This window comes from Protopterus annectens, chromosome 1.part0, assembly GCF_019279795.1.
Source record: "Protopterus annectens isolate FY-2018-M chromosome 1.part0, PAN1.0, whole genome shotgun sequence".
Lineage (NCBI taxonomy): Eukaryota > Metazoa > Chordata > Ceratodontiformes > Protopteridae > Protopterus > Protopterus annectens.
Window position 1 is genome coordinate 508571489 of NC_056725.1, and position 14178 is coordinate 508585666.

Consider the following 14178-nt stretch of genomic DNA (forward strand, 5'->3'; position numbering starts at 1 on the left):
AGGTTATAAACCCACAAATGTGGGTTTTATGCAATACATGGAATGTCAATGCAGGGACCAGCAGACCAAAACCAACATGGCCACCGTGTAGTGGTTGCTAAGGGGGGAAGCCGAGTCTAAGAGATGTAACTAAGCATTAGTAGGCAATCTGATGCAAATGAGTGTTAGGATACTGAATTCCACTGTCACATAGCAAATGAGCACAGTCTGAGTAGTGTAAGAGTTACAGAAGGGGAGGAACAGAGTAGGAGATAGGTGACATCACAGGGGGGAATGGTAGAAAGAAATGCAGTTCATTGGAGGACAGAGTTACATGACAGATGTCAGACAGATATCATGGAAAGAGGTGTGCCACTAAATAAGCATGAGAAAGTCAAGAAATGGAAGGTGTACACTGTTGCCTACACCAAAGTTTCTTGCTGGGTGTGTATGCGCACATGTGCACGCCATGAAGTGCGAGTAAGGCAGTGTGCGTGCGTGTAAGGCAGACTGAGCATGTGGGAGCATGTTGGGAGATGTTTAACACTGTTTGCGTGGGCATGCATGCGTTTTAATCCAAATAAGCAGATTCTGAACCGTGTAAGCATGTGTGCGTGCGTGTAAGCCACTGTGAGCGTGTTTCTGCTGGTTTGCACTCGGCTCCTCCCTGAGGAAACAGAGAGGAAAAAGGAAGCAACAGATTTAGTAGGAAGCTAGCAGGGAATACTGCTGGAGCTAGCAGGTGAAAACAATTAGATGCAGGCAATTACACAGGCAGAATAGTAGCCCAGCCCAGCACTTAAAACTCTGCAAACAGCAGTGCAGGATGTTTCTCTCAAGAGACGCTGCAAGACAGGAGTTAAGTTATCAGAAGTGAAAACTGAAAAAGCTGAACTCAGAGCAGGAATGTTAGGGGCTGTCATAGCTGTCATAATGAGACATAGGCGACTTGCTGAGGGTGGTGACAATGCAGATGGTGCCAGACAACCCACAGTGAGGAGACGGAGAAGAGTGTACAGGCCCAGGGTCACCTACTACAGGTTACATGAGCTGGAGATAGTAGAGTGTTATAGAGTGGACAGAGACCTCCTGCAGCAAATAGTGGAGCTGTGCAGGCCACGCCTCACACACAGAACCAACAGAGGGGAACCCATCCCAGTGGAAACCAAGGTATGTGTTGGCCTAAGAATACTAGCAACAGGTACCTTCCAGAGACCAACTGGTGATATGATGGGGTTATCACAGGCATCCGCCTCCAGGGTACTGCACCAGTTCCTGGATGCCATGTCAGCACATGTCAGTGATCATGTATATTTCCCCAGTGCCCGTGAGGTATTGGCCAGCAATATGCGTCTCTTCCAGCAAATAGCGGAATACACTGAGGTAGTGGGTGCAATAGATTGCGCGCACATACGCATCAAAGCACCAGCCGGTGAGCGGGGTAGGGCATACATCAACCACAAGGGCTTCCCCTCCATCAACTGCCAGGTCGTGTGTGATGCCCAGGGCATAATAATGAATGTGTGTGCTGGCTGTCCTGGGAGCTACCATGATTCCCACATCTGGTATTTGACGCAGCTGTACCAGACATTTGCCAATGGGGACATCCCGCACGGACACCTAGTGGGGGATGCAGGTTATGCACTGGAGCTGTGGCTGATGACACCCATCAGAAACACACACACACCTGAACAGGAACGCCATAATGAGGCACACGCACAAACACGTAATGTAATAGAGCGTGTTTGGGCTGCTCAAGTCAAGGTTCCGGTGTCTGGACACATCTGGTGGAGCCTTGCAGTACACACCAACTACATGTACCCAAATTGTCATGGTATGTGCTATGCTACATAATATGATCTTGCGAAAACAGCTGCAGCAGGACCAGCATAGGGCCGGGCCAAACAGCCACCCACCATTGCCAAGGCCATCACAGGCAGGGCATGACTCGGAGGAGGAACAACCTGAGCCTGCCCCAGTAGGCAGAAGGAGGCATGCCCAGTATGCCCTGGCCTTGGCAAAGAGGCAACGCATAGCACATACACTGGCTCAGTAGGAACCCAGGGAATGATACCCCTCTCTGACTCACTCATATAGTAACAGGGATGCCTAACATGACACAACCTGCTCTCAAACATGTACAGGGAAGTGTAATATGCGCATCTGACAGAGGCAGCCCTGCAGCACCACCTGAGGCATGAATGCTATGTGTTAAGTAATGTAACACCATGTACTATATGCACACCTGAGGACCCTGACTAACATCCTACCCTCACCAAGCATCATGCCACAACATGACAATGAGATGATCAAGTGCAATAATTGACTGAAGTATCACAGTTAGTCAAAGGGGATCCAATGTGTGCCAGTCTGGGATGACATGCTGAGCATGACATGATGCACCACCTGCTAGGACTGGTGTGCACCTATCAGTGCAGGCCGTATAAATACTGGCAAAGGCTGTTGTTACCCACAGTGTACCCTGAATAGGTAAGGCTCAAAACACAAACCTATCTCCATAGGTATCAGAAGGGATAAGAATAAGATAAGGAATAAGTCGAAACAGCAAGATGCATGCAGTCTAAACTCAACCAGTATGGAGAATGTTGATATCTGCGCTGTAACAGAAAACTGAGTCAAGGCTCACAACAGCACCCTAACAATACAAGGTTACACCTCATACTGTGCTGTACAGCCTCAAAACATGGAACAAGCTACAAAAGGAGGGTGACTAGCAAGAATTGTCAAGGATAACCACACCCCCATGTTGGTACCACAACAAAAAGCAGCATGGACTAGCCATGGTCAAGTAACAGTGGCTAAAACTGCCCCCCAGTTTATAGCCTGCTACAGACTACTGTCCCAACACCAGGAACTGCACCTGGCCTATGCTGGAATACATGAATATATCAAGTCCTCCAAACCACATTATATTGGGTGACTGAAAATACAAAGACATAGACTGGGAGCATTATACTAGCTCCAACAGTGTAGGACAAAAGTTCATAGAATCCATAAACCAAAAGGCCCAGGAACAACGTACCACTCCCACAAGAGGGGTAAGCATACTGGATGTGATAATCAGCAACAAGGGTACTGGATGGCAAGATGAGAAGTGTATTGCTCACTGGTAAAACCAGGCCATAGAGTAATCACACTGGATATACAAATCCTGACACAGTCCCTGGCCAGAAAACCACAGTGGAAAACATGTGTAAAGCAATATTTGCACTCCTCCAAACTGATGTGGAATCCATTAAAGGTCCTGTGCAGGTGCAAAATATGGGCCACACCTCAGAACCTGTAATACAGCCATTCCATGAACACTGCCAGGAATGCTTGGATTATGCAATCCTAAATTAAAACAAGACACAATGCCATACATGCAGGAATCTGGCATGGTGGACACCAGCCATAACCAAACCATGCAAGAGAATGAGGAAGCTACTACATGATAGAGCAAACATAAACAATGAAGTAATCACTGATCAGTAGTATGGCAATAAAATCTGTCCACACATACAATCCACTAAGGCCAGCCACAACAAGCTGAATCTGTGAATCCTGAGGCAATGTTACACCTGCCCCAAGTACACAGACAACCCCCAACCCCACCCAAGAAATACAAATATATGTGAGAGATGCAACCATCTATCCAAACTGGAGGCTGAGCTCCCTCAACTCAGTACTCCCAAAACTAGTCAGGAGGAGAAGGTAACCACACACACCACAAACACAGTCCCACATAGACCTATCACAACTGCAAACCAAACACATAAACACAGAAAAACATTCCGGAGGCACAAATTACAAACACAGCACACCAACAGAGGCCTCTAAAGCAGACACCCAATCAAACAACCTCCAAACATAGCACATGCAACACATAGTACACAAAGCTTGTGTGCCAAACAGTCACAGGCCAGAAGGAGAAACAACATGCCTGATACAGTTGTAATAGGTGACTCCATAGTCAGACACACTGCTGTCCCGCACACCAGACTGAACAAGGGAAAGGGTACAGTAAGCTGCCTGTAGGCTGCCACACTACGCCACATAACAGAAGTATGCAGGTCACTCCAAAGCAAGTAGAAATATGATGCAGTCATAGTCCATGCTGGTGTGAATGACCTGAGATGTACCTCCCTAGACTACATGAAAAGAGACATGGATGAGCTCTCTGATTATGTAGTCCAGGCCGGTATTACACTCACCGTTTGCAGCATCCTACCCTTACCAAGAATAATGCCACAGTACAAACACGGAATGATCAGTCATAGCAAGTGGCACACTTACTGGTGTCATTCCAAGGGGATCCAATGTCTGTCTGCTTGGGATGTCATGCTTGACAAGCCACGCAGCTGTTCTTGGGATGGCTTGCACCTGTTACCCTGGGCGTCTGGATATTGGATAAGGCCTTTGCCACCTCCATAGAGCCTTTTGTAGGCAAGGCTGAAAAGACTGACCCACCACCCTAGAAAACATAGGTGGAAAGAAACATAAGGGTAATGCTGACCAATGCCAGATGTGTAAACTCCAATATGCATGCTCCCAAGGCCATCCCCAGTATGGAGAACATCAATGTCTGTGCAGTGACAGAAACCTGCTGCAAGCCTCCTGACAGCACACCAGCACTACCAGGTTATACCACATATCATGTGTCATGGCCCCAAAACCTGGAACAAAACATAAAAGGAGGGTGAGTATCCATATTCAGCACAGACACCCATACATCCAGGTAACTGACAATGCACAAGGCATTGGAGTCAACCCATGTGCAACTAACTGTAGGCAAGACTGCTGTACAGTCTGTAGCATGCTACAGACCACACTCTCACACACAGGAACCCCACCCAGCCGTCCTGAAGACACTGGACAGTATGAATGTCCCACCAAATACCAAACAAGGTACCACAAATTACCACATAGGTGGTAAACCATTATGTATGGAAGGAGTAACCAGGGACCTAGGGACACAAGTGGACAGTAACCTGTTATGTGACACCCACATTGCCAATGTGGCTAGGAAGACTGTCTACATTTGACACCGTATCAGGAAAGGATTCACATCTATGTCAACAGAGGTCATTGTGCCCCTATACTGTTCTCTTATCACACCCATAATCTAGTACAATGCCTCATATGGGATGTACCTTACCTGACACCTGCAGCAGTTAGAAAGACCTCAAAGGTACCTCACCAAGAGGATAAAGGGTCTCAAATATATGTCATATGCTGCCTGGCTGTAGACACCCCAGCTGAATGCAGTCACATACTGCCTACACAGAGGCATTGCATGCCTGTTGTAGAAGGCCATGCCCAACACAGGAGTAATGGACATGCTCCACCCCAGAAAACTCAAAGCCATCGGAGCTGTGAGAGTGAGAGATGTCAACCTCAACAAATAATGAAATAGGATGTGCTGGTGGGACAGATACATAATCCAGAGGCTCCCCACACCCTGGACCAGAATCCCACTCCATGTTAGGCAGAGCCCCTCACTGACACTCTTCAACAGGAATCTTGCCAAGTGGATGGATGATTGTAGAGTTACACTGGCGGTCTTCACTGTGTCATGTCCAGACAGAGGCACAGCAAAGCAAATCATAAATGGCCATAATATTCACATAGCAAGGGGTGGCAAAAGCCACACACACTCTGGCTAGGCTAACAAATGCCCTAGGGTGGATAGCCTAGTATGAACCTATGAACCTATGAAGATACAAATTGTACAGGACACTAAGGATAATCCCAAGGCTTTTACAACTGATGGTAGGAACCATGTTTGTGATTCACATATATGCTCTGAATCACACAAATATCACAAACACACACACATATTGCCAACATACATCCTGACAGGTGCAGTGCAAACCCCGAATGCAGAATATCTATCCCAGTAGACTGCTGGCCCCCTGACATTGCAGATGCTGAGGTAACAGCCAGCATCTACAAAGCAAAACACACAGCAGCAATGGTATGAGATGGTGTCCTGGGCTTAGTGCAACATGGACTCCAAGATGAATGGAATGCCAAATCACACTACTGCTCAATGTCAGCCTTACCACAGAATATGTACCCAAAGAGCAGTGTACAACAACAGTGGTCCTTCTCAACAAAGGTGTTGCCTGAATGGATACTGAAAACTACTACCCCAGAATCCTGAGAAGCTCGGTCTGCACAGCTATGGAAAGGATCAGCATGTACCACAGACATAAAGATATTAGGGACCTACTGACACCGGACCCTACCCAGTGTGGCTTTCTTAAGTGCAGATCCTGCCCCTAAACATGTTTGACTCAATTGAAACAGTCATTAAGGTCATTGATGAGGGCAATGTGGTCCACACAGCGTAGCTGGACCTTGCAAAGGCTTCTATACAATACCCTACATGTTCATTATAGATAAGCTCACCAGCTTAAATATAAACCCCTATGTCAGTAGAGGGGTTGCAAACCAGACCAAGGACAGAACAGACATGGTCAGACATGCTGCAGCCATGTCAGACTACAAACCAGATATAACTGGCATCCCACAAGGCTTGGTCCTGGGATCTCCCTCGTCTGGTATATATGTCCCATAGGTACAGGCAAACATGGAAGGACTGTGTCCGAACATGTTTGCAGAGGACTACAAACTGCTCACCACATATGATCCACCAGCTGACACAAGCATCCCACAAAAGGGCCACATAGAAACAGACAACTGGTGCCATAGCCATGTCAGCAAGCTAATTGCAGAAAAGTGTATAGTCAACCCCCGTGGATATACAGTAAGTGCCCACCAATCACCGCATAGGTGTTAACCCATTATGTAGTTAACATGTAATGAGAGACCTGGGGACACAAGGTGATAGATATCCTGCATTGGACAAACATGTGCTGTAGTGTTTACAGAAACATACCATATACCCACCTAATCATGAAGGTTGTCAGATCTAGATAAGGGGAGGTCATTGTGGCTCTGCAGTCATCCTTCATCAACGGTACAATTGACTACAATAGCCCCTGTGGGATGTACCTCAGCAGACACCTCCATCAACCGTAAAGTCCCCAACAGTACCTCACCAGGAGTATCAAAGAGCTTGCACAGATGCCATGTGTTGCCTGTGTTGCTGGTATCAATAAACATGCTGCACCTTGTACAATCTGAATGGCAGTGAGCTATGCATATGAGAGACCTGAACCCCAGCACTGACTTACATAGGACAAGCTGTACTGCATGATCCATAACACAGAAGCCACCCCCACCCATGAGTGAACTCCCAGTACAGGCTACCCATAAAGTCACTTATCAATCTTCCTCAATAGGAATCTTGATGAGTGGATGGGAGATGGTAGTTTTATCCTGGGTATCACTGTCATGTCACAGGTAGACAGAGGCACAGTATACTAACCATGACATATGTCATGGCAAACTCCACTTACAATGTGTGTTGAAGGACAAACACACTCTCCAACTAGCATTAGACATGGACTAGGGCACATCGCTAGTGTTTGCAAATGTACACCTATGTTGTGGAATACACTACCAATGTTGGACAAGCCTGGTTTAAGTAGTTCATATCTGAACAGAATGCAACATGGTCAGATGTACACAACTGGCCCCTAACCAGGCTGTTGTGCTCACTATCAAAATGTAAAGCAGTGATAGCACTAAAGCCCAGGATACTGTCCACCACAGTCAAAGTACTACCAGTACACTATACTGTACTACAGTGTTAGGTCAGTGTGAAAGGATGCTGACAACTGTATGCAAAGTATCCCATGCAAACACTGCAGGCACAGTATAACAAATGTAAAATAAATAAATAAAATAAATAATCCTGTTGTGTTCACACACAAAGCAGTTGTACAGTAACTACACAACATGACACACAACACACAACCATAAACGGGTGATATTTGTTGAAGTTCACACTCATCCACAAATGTGGTGGGCTGCAGAGTCCAACATATGGAATGCTCACACTGGGCATGCTCACACACTTTGATAAATGAGACATATGTCAGACAACATGCCATGGGAAGGCTGAACTGGGCATGCTCACACACTCATGGTAACGACAAAACAGCTATCAACACGTAACTAAAAACGTATGTTTATAAAATGTTACAGTATTAATGTGTAAATTAAGTAAATGCTTTGTACTTGTTTATGAAAAATGACGTAAGTAGTAAAAGTGTTCTTCTTCCAACTTCTAACAGTGTAGTAGATGATACAGTGGTACTATTATGGAAAACATTAAAATGCGCAGTCATCTGTGGCCTAGGCGCTGTAGGTGTCTTTGATTCACAAGAAAAGACACTATTTAAAATTATGTATTTATATTTTGTAAAACATATGTACATCTACAAAGGACATAGTTATGGATATTATTCAATTATTAAATAAAATAACAACATAGATATCGAACACACACTTAAGAGGACAATATGTACAAAGTCCACTGAATTATCCCCATGAGCTAATTCTTACTGCAGCTAAACCATGGTCATAAAAACACCATGGTCATAAAAACTCATCTATGATATATACATTTCAAACAAATATCTGTAAAATTTGCATGAATGCTAGGGTATACGTAGAATACTGCCTCTGCACCTCAGCAACCCTCCTTCGAAGCTCTCTTGCTCCCCTCTGATACAGGTCATCATAGTGGTGGTGAACCTGAACTCCAGCGTGGTAGATTGCCATCCTCCATTGATTCTCCCTCATGATCCAGTTCCACATGTCAATCATAGCAAAGTTCCGGGGTTTGCATGTCATCCACTGCTCCAACCCAGTGTACATTGTCAACATCAGGGTTGTCTCTTCATTGGTCCAGTTGGGCACAAGGACATTTCTCAGCCTCCTCAAAGTAGCCTTCATGATCCACAAGTAGTACAAATATGAAAAACACAGAAACACAGAAATGCTCACTGAGGTACCACTCAGTTCACGGTTAGCATCAGTCTGATCAGTAAATGTATCAAAATCAATATTTGAAAGTGGCGCTGATGTCATGTTCTAAGATTATTGGAAGATACCAGGCACGTGACACACATGGTACCATTTATCAACACCTACTGGGTGTTTACAGAGTACACCTGGGTGTTTCGGCACATGTTGACAATTTACTCAGATGTGCATGAATGGAATTCCAAAAACTTGAATTTTAATTAACCTCATTAATTATGTATGGGGCAACTGGTACTTAAAGCTGGATGCACACAAGATGCACTTTTATTCTATAAGTCTGAGTGTGAGGTACATTGGCAACTACTGGATGTTCTGTAGTGGTAATTAGTAAATCTGTTAAAGATAATCATTTTAAAAGGTACATGTCTAAAGTCATATCTACTCAAAATGTTAAGTTTAACAAAATTTGTTAAAGTTTCCTGGAGTCATGTCTGGAAATTTATGCATACAGGTGTTGTTCTTCTAAATGTTTTGGTTCAGTCCCATATGCAGTTGTGTAGACTGACTTCCACTGCAAGTGATAATAGTATATAGGGGAGGATTTACAGATCATCCACAATTTTTACTGGTGATTCCCTGCACTCTGTGGTCTAACTACAGAAACCTACAGATTATGATAGTATCCATATTTAGTATGTGATGCTGATCTTGCAGATATTTTTTAAATCAAGTTTCCTAAAACAGTGTTAAAACACATGCTGTTGCTGTTACAAATATTTCTTCAATGATGCCTGTTAACAAAGGTGTTATCCATTTACCAAGTATCTGAACTGCCTACAAATCCTGAGTTATTCTAATGGATTTTGTAAGTTGTGTCATTGTTATTTGATGTAGTATTTTATGTGAAATGCAAGCAGACTGATGACATGATGCTGTTATCTTTGGATCTCCCTTCAAGACATATGTATTGTCAGGAGTTCTAATTCTAGTCATTAACTGTAAAGATATCACAAGTTATTTTGACTATACAGATGTTGTATGAAGACACTGTTGATACTTTTTGCATCATGTTAGTATTTATCACAGACAGTGTTATACAGATATTTGCATTGCAAAGGGATGCATAATGTTTATTTTGCCATATGTTGTTCCCAAAATCAAATGCATAAATATGCTCAACCATGAATTATTATCATGTGCATTGTGACCAAAAGAGGTATTGCCAGCACAGCTAACTGGAATTTTGTAAATAATTCTTTGTCATTGGTGAATATCAAAATGATTTATACAAGATGCTTGTGTTACAAATGTATTAGAAATGTATGTTATGTGTATATCAAACTGCTCTGTACAGCTGTTTGTGTTGAAAAGGTATTTGTAAAAGTGCCGTGTTTTAAATATATCCAAAGTATGCCCTACTGGAAGAGAACAGAAATGTACATGCACTATTGTAACTGTTTAAATGTATATATTTTAACAGTGGAAACCGGGATACAGGAGGTTAACCTCAGTTAGTAAACTTTAGAAAAATATCTGAAATTAAATTACTTTATAGGACGCAACAAACAGGCTACCTCTCAAGTTTTCAGTGCAGCTAGAGACACAGAGTCTGTGCTAGGAAGCTTTGTGTATTGTCCTTGGAGTGAACTAATTGCTACTTTTAAAGCATGAAAGAATACAATTGTTTTATGACTTCCAGCATCTGCCAAAGATCTGAGGAAAAGCCCTTGTCTGTATATTTTTACAGGTAGATGCTAAATGCTGCTAGTTTCTAGCAATGGGGGATTTGGCCTGGGAACTAGAAGTCAGATGACCAGAAATTGTCATTCTGCAAGCTATCCCAGCAGTAATATTTTAGGTATTAATTTGAGATGTCTCTTAGTGAAACAGAGCATTCTGCATTCTGTCTTGGACCTTACAACCACTAGAAGATCCATTCACCACATTCTCTTTGCTCTGTTAGTAAGTTTTTAGGTTATAGTATAATTCTGTTAGATTCAGTCAGGAATATAGTGAAGTTCAGCTTAGACATTTTTCTTTATTTATTTGAGACTGTCTTGCAATGTTGTTCTTAATATTTCCTGTGGTTTTGAACTCAGATGTCACTGTGAATATATATTTAGTATTGTCTTGTTCTTTTATTATTTATTATTAAATATATTTAAACATTTTATTGTGGCTTATCTGTGCAGAGATACTTAAGTTTTGAGAGTACTTGCATATTTATTTGGTGATACTGTGTGGGACACTCCTAATAGCCTTGTTCTTGGTCAAACTACCATTTATATTAGTATTAATAATACACAGTAAAATTGGACACCCTTTGTTAAGGGCCCAAAAATAGCTGATAAGGAGTGACTAGTGGCAGTTGTAACTACTTTATAGTCTGGGCAGAATGGGGCCTAGCTAGCAAACCCGTGCCAGTCTTTCCCAGGTGTGTGTGTATGTATATGTAAATCAAACCTCAAAGAGTGTGTGTGTCAGCTACTTGGGCAGGGACATGAAGCACTAGCTGGACAGAGAGGGTGCTGGAGGTCTTGGTTTGGTCACTCAGCTGAGATCTCAACTCTATAGCTGTGCCAGTAGGAAGTCTTATTGGGGATCTGAAGGAAGAGGGAGAAACCAACCCCAGACTGACTGTAGTCTCTGTGTGCTCTTAAGGGAAATTGCACTTGATGCAGAGAACTGCATCTGGCAATATTGTGTGTGTACCTGTTATTCTCTCAGTGAACGTCCCCCACTGTTGCCAGTGTGAGGAATGAGGCTCCTTGATTACCGGTCCAGTGTAAGGTCATCACATACATATCTGTTGTTTTCAGGTGGCCAGTCATCCTAGGGGTGACATTTCCCCCCAGGAAAGTGACATCATAATTGATGCTCTCCATCAACATGGAAGGAGAATCTTAGGCCATTCAGGAGATACCATTTGGAGAAATTAAATCTGGACAGATCTCACCAACATGATTAATGCAGTTGGAGGCCACAACTGATCCTGTGAGGCCTGTAGATGATGCTGCTCAGACATTATCCTTTGTACAGCCAACAAAGTGAGACATTATGAGAGATCGAGGGATGCCACTGATGATGGACCACGACTGATTCCCTTGATGACATCATGATTGTTTTGGCCACCCTGCATACAACAAGTGGGGAGTGATGAATCTCTGGTGGTGGGATTGAAGCTGGAGTTCCAGGATGAGCACGTATGTATTTATGTTCAGTACAGAGATGAGTATTGTGACATTCACTAAATATTGCTTCAGCATGCATATTCATGTATTGCTGTGTTTGATTTACAGCAGCAGCAGCAGCAGCTGAGCCATGAAAATACTTCCACACAAGGTAAGGATGATTAACGTAAGTATAATTATATGTATTGGTACATCTGAGTTACAGATAGAGCAGTACAAACATTTGAAATATTTATTGCATTAATATAAACAAGTCCATCTACTTTTGGCCTACAAAAGGGAGTAGCAGGTGAGTGTCTGTATACTGTTGCTGTGCACAGTACCTTGTTAGTGGCCCCACCTCATTTAATGGCACTGCTGTTTACTGTTATATTGTTGTTTTGCTATCATATTCCCAACACTTGTATATTTATAATACTCTCTCTCTATTTTCACCTACTAATGTACAAGGTGTTTACCTGGTAAACTCAACCTCACAAAACTGAAGACTTAAAGTTTTGATGTATATTTTTATATCTCTTTGTACAAATGCTACTTGTTTATTTGCTATGTGTATGCTTCTTACTTTTTAATTTTTGACTGGTTGTACTTCTAATCTTTTACTATCTTGGAGTGCGATTTTTTTTTATATATACTGTAAATTGTTTGAGTGTGAATTTTTAAACTGTAAATTGTTTGAAATCTAGAGCTTGTCTCCTTGGGTCTCTACTGAAAATGGGCTACTGGCCCAGTTGGGCCAACCCAGTTAACAAATGTCAATAAATAAATAAATAAAATACAGGTACATCCAGTGGAGGGGCAAGCCACGCATTATCATGTGCAGAGAGACCAGGTATGTTACAGTAATATTGTCATATCTTTCAACAATGTGCAGCACAGTTCTGTCAATATTTGCCAATATAGGTCCTTCTGGTGTACAGTTGCAGTGTCCATCATCTCAGTATTCAGCTCATATTACTGTGTTGTATATGTGATGGTGTCAGTGTTCATTTTGCCAACTACGTGACTGTGCTGTCTTTCTCGTTACTTTCCCACTGCAATATACACAGTACAGCCTACAACCTCTAAACATCAGGAGTCCACAAGTGCACATACTAGTGGGGTCTATATTAAAAAGACGAACGCTTACTTAGCCGATGCCTAAATGGCGACCCGTCTTCATCAAACTGCGAAAACATCCATTGTCCAGAAGAGCGAAAGCAGAAACATCGAATTGTCATTGTTGGCTTTCTGCGGTGTAGCTCCGTAAAGTAAGTGTGCGATAGTTACGGACCTTAGGGTTAGGGTGCGGGTTAAGGTAAGTGCATAGATGGTAATGTATGCTAGATTTAGTATAGGATTTTGTTAAGTGTATGTGTGTGGATTATTTAGTTTGTTTGGATTTAGCTTTTTAAGGTAAGTGTGTGATAGTTACAGACCTTAGGGCTAGGGTCCGGGTTAAGTTAAGTGCTTACATGGTGGTATATGTAAGATTTAGTGTAGGGTTAGAAGTAGGGTTTAGTTTAGGGTTATAAGTAGGGTTTTGGTTAATGTATGTATGTGGTTTATTTAGTTTGTTTGTGTAGGAAGTATGTAGCGGGTGGTGGGGTGGGACAAGTATGACAGTTCAACTTTTTGAATTTCGCAGTTTAGGGCGTTCGGTGTTTATGCAGTTGGATGACGACGGGTCGATGTTTAGGTATTCGATGAAGTAAGCGTTCATCTTTATAATATAGACTCTACTAGTGGTATGTGTATGCCACACATTCTGTATGTTTTAATTGTATTCACGTGATTAATTGTGGGAATGATGTGATCCATAGCATTTTTCTTTCCCTACACTAGTTGAAGTTCACCACAGTGGAACAACATCATCCCATGAGTGTTTTCCAGGTGTGTTTTTATTTTTTTATGCATCACATGTATCATGTATGTTGGCCAGGTTAATAGATTACATAGTTATCGTACATACATTCCGTGAAACATACATACAGTGCACTGCAAGTGAAGTAATTAGTATTTGTAACATTGCACCGAAATATGTATGCCAAGTGTCTTTGATATTCATCATGTGCTGGAGGCATATTATCCTAATCTGTCTTTTTATCTTGTAGCACATCAACTGTCT